The sequence below is a fragment of the Solanum tuberosum genome, unplaced genomic scaffold, assembly GCF_000226075.1.
Source record: "Solanum tuberosum cultivar DM 1-3 516 R44 unplaced genomic scaffold, SolTub_3.0 scf00058, whole genome shotgun sequence".
Classification (NCBI taxonomy): Eukaryota; Viridiplantae; Streptophyta; class Magnoliopsida; order Solanales; family Solanaceae; genus Solanum; species Solanum tuberosum.
The window spans coordinates 518,177-525,091 of record NW_006238982.1 but is presented as its reverse complement, the minus strand read 5'-3'; the positions used below and the strand labels follow the sequence as shown (position 1 = coordinate 525,091).

The window sequence follows — 6,915 nt, the reverse complement described above, 5'->3', positions numbered from 1 at the left end:
TTATGGAGTCCATTTTATAAGGTCAATCTTTCTTCGGTGCATGCTCTGAAATCGTTTCATTATGATCATACTCATCTCCATCTATCGTTGTGCACAATGACTTAAACAATTAAATTCACTAGAGCTGAACTTGCTTCTAGGAGTACCAGTCACGCATTTGTCCTAGCAGGAACTTGTAAGCTTTGCAATTACTTTATTGACTATGACCCTTTCCTTCTCTTGATTGAAGAGTTGCTCCAATACGGGAGACCTAAATGTTGAAGGATCCATGCAACTTTTGGGGAACAAATATTATTTTCTGATTTTCGTGAAAATGGTTAAGATTTCTTGATTTAGATTTTCCTTGTAGTTGGAGAAGCAGCAGTAAAATTTGAAAAGATGTCTCCTTTTGAATCTGTTGTTAAGGTTTTAGAACATCTAAAGGTCATATTCAGATCCAAAAGGAATTGTTGTTAAAAACAATAAAATGATTAATCTAGTTATTATTTATGCAAATTTAGAATTGAATGTTGAATGTATAAGGTATATGCTGCTAGTATTATGAAATAGAGATTTTTCTTTTATACTAACATCAGTTGGGTTCTCAAGGTTTGAAGAAAAATATTCTAAAGGAGTTCGTTGAAGCAAATAATTAGGTGGAGCTATATATTTGACTATGGACTATGATCTTTGTCCAAATTAGTCAACTATAGACACTACAAGAAAGTGGAGATACAACGACATTTTCTAAATGTCGTATTATGATGTTTAAATGTCACAAATTTGTTTACTGACATTTATTTTATATATGACATTTATTTTTGACATTTAGGTAAATGTCAGTATGAGATATATGACATTTATTTTTGACATTTAGGTAAATGTCAGTATGAGATATATGACATTTATTTTTGACATTTAGGTAAATGTCAGTATGAGATATATGACATTTATTTTTGACATTTAGGTAAATGTCAGTATGAGATATATGACATTTATTTTTGACATTTAGGTAAATGTCAGTATGAGATATATGACATTTATTTTTGACATTTAGGTAAATGTCAGTATGAGATATATGACATTTATTTTTGACATTTAGGTAAATGTCAGTATGAGATATATGACATTTATTTTTGACATTTAGGTAAATGTCAGTATGAGATATATGACATTTATTTTTGACATTTAGGTAAATGTCAGTATGAGATATATGACATTTATTTTTGACATTTAGGTAAATGTCAGTATGAGATATATGACATTTATTTTTGACATTTAGGTAAATGTCAGTATGAGATATATGACATTTATTTTTGACATTTAGGTAAATGTCAGTATGAGATATATGACATTTATTTTTTCGACATTTATGAAATATCACTTACACTTTCTGACATTTAAATTAAATGATGGTAAAACAAATTTCAAGACACTAGTGACATTTATAAAATGTCACATCAAAATTTCTGACACTTTAGTTAGTGTCAACAAATGCTATTATTGAATGTCATAAAAATTGGTGACATTATTTTATATTTTGCTAAATGTCATATTAATATTCTAATGTCGCTACCAAGTTTCTTAAACATCCAAGAAAATCTATATATATTTTTTCTCAAGACACAAATACATACAAACAATTTGTGCATTCAAAACTATCTTCTTCGTGATAAGCAAGAAATATTATATAAAGCAAATATTTTTTAATATTATAATCAAAGAACAAAATAGCAATATAATAAGTTTTCTGTAAAAGTAAACAATGTCAAAACAAATTATCTTTTCTATCTCAAGTAAAATTGAAATCTAACTAAATGTAATAATCTCAACATAAAACCAACTAATTAACTCCTAATTCAAATGGAATTAAAATCTCCAGTAAATTTGCAATAAATCTTTATGAAATCATCTATCCAAAAGTCGAGCACGTTGAAGTCGATACTTGACCTCAATTTCCTTGAAAATTCTGCACAAGAAATGCACATAAGAAAATTTATAACTATATAATAATAGAAATTAGATCCTAGTTAAATAGAACAAATTGAGATATCAAAAATGACTAATTGAATTTTCTAAAAACAAACATATTAAGGAATTGATGCAAAAGCAGTAATTATATACATGAAATTTTCCTACCTTTTAAAAAAAAGAAAGATCTTGTAGTTTTTTCAAACATACCCACTTCTTTTTATTTGTGCCAACTACGGTAGTTCCAGTCTTCTTGATCATGTTAGCCTGAGAAAAAACATTAAATTGATTATTTTGATACTTACGAAATACAAAACTTAACATTTCATTGAATACATAAGTGTACCAATTTTTCCAGAAGGAAAATAAAAAAAGGAAGATATATGATTGGTTCAACAAAACAAACATCTGGTGTTGGGACAAAGATACCTTCATGGGTTGTGAGGAAGGTACTGGAATCTAGAGATCAGTTAATAAACAGACTAGGAAGCCATGGGACAATTCAACAACAACTTGTTAAAGCCCGACTTGGGGATAGATTTTCAATCCGAAAGATGTATGTGAATTTAATGCATGTTAATCCCAAAGTAGCCTGGAAACATCTTGCTTTACATCCAAAGATACATCCTAGATATAAATTCATTCTATGGTTGGCTATACAGAAACGACTAGCAACAGTTGAGAGATTGCAGAAATTTGGAATCACTGTCCTCCCTGATTGTCTTTTGTAGCCAACACTTAGAAACATTCTCGCATTTATTCTTTGAATGTAGTGTGACCAAGAAGATATGGAATTGTATGCTATAATGGTTGGGGCACAAAAGACAAATACAAAACTGGGAAACTGAAGTGAATTGGATGAGCCAGATTGCAAGACGAAGAGGTGGTGTTGCTGAAATCACAAGTTGTGTGTTTGCGATGGTTGTGAAGGTGGTTGCATCCTTGCGGCCTCAGTTCTCCAACGTCGTGCATATTCTTGGAAATTCTCAGATGGCTTCTTCTGTATATTGGCCAATGAGAATCTGTCAGCAGTAATTTCAGTATTGAATCTGAAACGAGTCATGAAGTCCTCAGCCATTTCCTGCCAGTCACGCCATTTGCGAAGGTCTTGGCGGGTATACCAGGTCAATGCTTCTCCAGACTCTGGATGAACAACTTCATCCTCAACTTCTCATTTCTCCCTACACCGACTAACTTGTCACAGTATGCCCTTAAATGTGCGTGAGGGTCACCTTTTCCATCGAACATGTCAAACTTTAGTGGTTTGTACCCTACCGGCATGTCAATGTCTGGATGGATGCACAAGTCATCATAATCCAAACTCTCCGTTCCTCTAGTAACTTGTAAGCTTTTCAATGCCTTTCTTAGACCCTGAAGTTGGGCATTTATCGATGCATTTTTTTCAGCTGGGTATCTTTCTCCATTTCTGCATACTGATCGACATCATACGGGATATTAACCATTGCTGGCATTGTGAAGGTAGGATCTCCAACGGGATATACGGGTGGAACATGTGGCTCATAGGGAGCGGTAACATGTGCCCCAAGTATCTACTGCATTGTAGGTATGGTAGGGTCGCGATTGGAAAGTTTGGGAACGGTCCTAACTGCGGTTGGAGAAGCTGGTGGAACTCAATCGTGAGCAGGAGCGTGTTGAGTTTGTTCTGGCTGATTTTGCAAGTCGGTAGAAGGCAAGTCATCCTTTGAAAATTAGATAGGCGTCTTGAAAGTAGGGAAAGTGGTAGCCGACATTTTGTCCAAGTCTCGCACTTGGCATAATTCTTCCCTTAAGATCTCGAGTTCTTGCTCCATGCGAGCCATTTTCTCTTCATTTTGGATGTCTATCATGTTTCGAGAACCTTCGAGGTTCTCGATATGTATCATTATGTTTGCAGCAACGTTGAAATCGTCTTTATCAATCATCTTTCCTTTTGATCGACAGTTGTATCGTGAGTCAGCCAGTTTGCAAGTCGACACAAATAAATGTACATTTGGGGATAAATGATGAAAAAGAAAAGGAAACTATGTTAGTTTGGGAAATATTAGAAGATGTAACAAATATAAGTGTAACACATGTATACGCCAATTTAGCGACATTCAAAACGTGTCCTAATATAGAACTTCTTTTTGCCTAAAGTAGGCCTACGTTGCAATCAGTTTGATAGTAAAATATCCATTTAAACACATTTTAGATTTGGAGCAAACATAACTTCATTGATCTTGGATGTTACATTGAGGTAGGCAATCAAAAACATAAGAAATGAAAGTATGGGGGGGGGGTCATAAGGCATACAATAGGGATAGGCCACATGGCACTTTGAGAAGCTTATGAAAAGAGTTCAAAGGAGAAAGACGAATCTACGGCCAGGTTAGAGCATCATCATCGTCATCGTCCCCATCATAATATGGCCCTGGATGGTAATCTGGAGACCTGTCGGGGCCGCGTTTGGGAGACATGTCTATCACCCCTCCATCTCTTGGGTCATAGATGTTAAAACCCATTTCAAAAACCTCCGTGTGGTCTTCCTCCACCTCTTCTTCTAAGTCCTCTTCAGGATCCTCCTCTGGGTGTTCTTCGGGATCCTTTTCTGGGTCTTCTTCAGGGTCCTCTTCCGGGTCTTCTTCCGGATCCTCTTCCGGGTCTTCTTCCTTTTCTTCTTCTTCTACCACCTGGATTAAATAATCAATAGATTCGGGAACAATCTGATTATACATGGATGTGGTGAATCCCATGCGATGAAGCACTGATTCTCTAATCCAATCAATTTGTTGGTTGTCTACAATCCCCCAATGCTCGTATACGCTTGGATAAGCCATATGACTCACAGTATTTCGCCAAGCATAATACTCTGGCGTACACCAACTTTCCTCTTCTATTTCTAAATCGATCGTGTATTCCCACTCAGCTTGCAGATTTCTTATTCGTTCCAGTGAGACTGAAGTGAAAGCATCTTCATGTGATCCCATGATTGACCATAGCAGAATGTCTTGGATGACTCCAAATTGCCACATAACCCGAAGAGGTGCATATGGTTGAATGCCCCTCAGCCCAATTAACTCGATAAAGAAAAAATATCGGGTCCTCGCAAATGTCACTCCTCTTATCCAAGAAAATTTCCATTGGATAGCATCTCCTGGAAGGTTGTTCAGGAATGCGCGCCACTCTTCCCTTCCTGTCGGCGCACCCATCCAATTTTGGGGACGATCTTTTTGGCTTTCGATCCTGTTACATGCCCCAATGTAGAAATCCATTTATGGATCACGACGATGGAAATGTTCTCTCGCCTAAATCTGTAGCAGCATACTGCATCCCCCGAAGAAGTTGTGCCCCCTAATGTAGGTTGTCATCGAACGAAGAACTTCGGCAAGGATCATGGGGACCAAAGAAAATCTGTGTATATTGAAGATGTTTATGACCATCGGCAATATGTTGGCGTCGACAGAATTGGACCTTATCAAGAACACCATAACTCCCAAAAAAGCCATAACGAATACTTTCGGCCTCATATGTTCCCATGCTCTGCGAGTACATTCAAATTTACGCTGATATTTATAGTAACCTTCCGAACGCCCAAACCTGTGAAAGAGATAGTCTAACTCTACCTGCCCGCCATTCACATATCTAAATGACCGAAATATATGCAGATCTAGGAGACTTAGAAAATCACCTGTACAGATAGCTGACGGGATCATCGGTAGCCTCCCTCTAATCGGTAGCTCGGTAAGACTACTGAACTCCTCTAGTGTAGGGGTGATCTCAAAATCCAGACTTTGTCTCATTGTGTCCCTAGAAGTGACAATAATGCTCCCAAGTGCCCTCGAATCTCAGCCCCGTGTATCATGTGGATATTTTGCCACCAATTTTGGAGGATGTGTGGCGCTGAAACGACCATTTGGATATCTGGCAAGTCTTGGTTGAAGTTTATCGAAAAAGAGGGTAAAGAGTAGGATGAGTTTATTTGCTCCAAATTCGTTAAGTGTTTTAGTTTGGATAATTTATAACAATTTCACACAAAGTGTATGTCGTCGAGTTTTTAAAAAGACACTATTTGACATTTGGGTGGTTTCCTAAACGCAATGACAATACCTTATATTATCTTGCCTATGGCTATGCAACATGACCTATTTCTAGAGTAGGATTTTTTCCTAGATGACTGAGAGTAAGACTGAGTGATTGTGAGAAGGTGCGCGCGCTATTTTAATTGCACCAACTCTAAAACTAAGGAATCCAAAGAGAGTTTCGGAGGAGTGCAGGAGCACCTATCGTGTGTTTACTGTGTGTTTGTGTACGGCCAAAGACTCGATAGAATGTGCAAATGAAAGTGTAAGGAAAGCAATAACAAATAGTGTTTTAAAACAAATAAGGAACACAAGCTTGGATTTCACTTGTGACCTTTCAGTCAAAACAATATATCAATTTGGTAAAGCAAACAAGCAGAAATGAACAATTACTCACAAATATTATTCCCTAAATTAAATTTTCTAAGGTTAAAATTTAAGTAAGATCCCCAGCAGAGTCGCCAATTTTGAACTAGCTTAAACAGTTCGCAACATAAGATGGTTGACACTCTGATTTTTTTTTGAAAAGATTGTTTCTTGTTTTAGAGTCGCCACCTAAATTTTAAGGAAAATATTAGGAAAACCATTTTTTATGTGTAATGTAAACTCTGTTTTGATTTGCGAAACCAGTGAAATTCCGAGTAAGGATTTTAGTTAGTCGGGGGAAAGGTATTAAGCGTCCCTCAAAGCCTATCCGAAGATAGTCCTTAAATTCAATTTAGAAAATTTAATTAGGAAAACTTGTTTATTTATTTTCTTTAAAATCAATGATAAGTAAATTTTATTAGTTTAAGAAAAGAGTAAAATATAAGGTACGACATATATATGTCTATGAAATAAAATTAATAGTATCATGTTTATCATACGGTAAAAATAAATAAACAAATGAGTGTACTAAAATTGTATG

General features: G+C 35.9%; 1 long non-coding RNA gene and 1 pseudogene across 1 annotated transcript; both read right to left on the bottom strand.

Moving 5' to 3' along the window:
* On the bottom strand, positions 1 to 284 carry LOC102597061 (mitochondrial import inner membrane translocase subunit TIM8-like; annotated as a pseudogene).
* Positions 285 to 1,691: 1,407 nt separating this feature from the next.
* On the bottom strand, positions 1,692 to 2,247 carry LOC107060073 (uncharacterized). The gene is made up of 2 exons (XR_001473128.1): positions 2,161 to 2,247; positions 1,692 to 1,948 (listed from the first exon to the last, which is right to left on the bottom strand). It is a non-coding gene; the product is annotated as an uncharacterized lncRNA (long non-coding RNA).
* Positions 2,248 to 6,915: the final 4,668 nt, after the last annotated feature.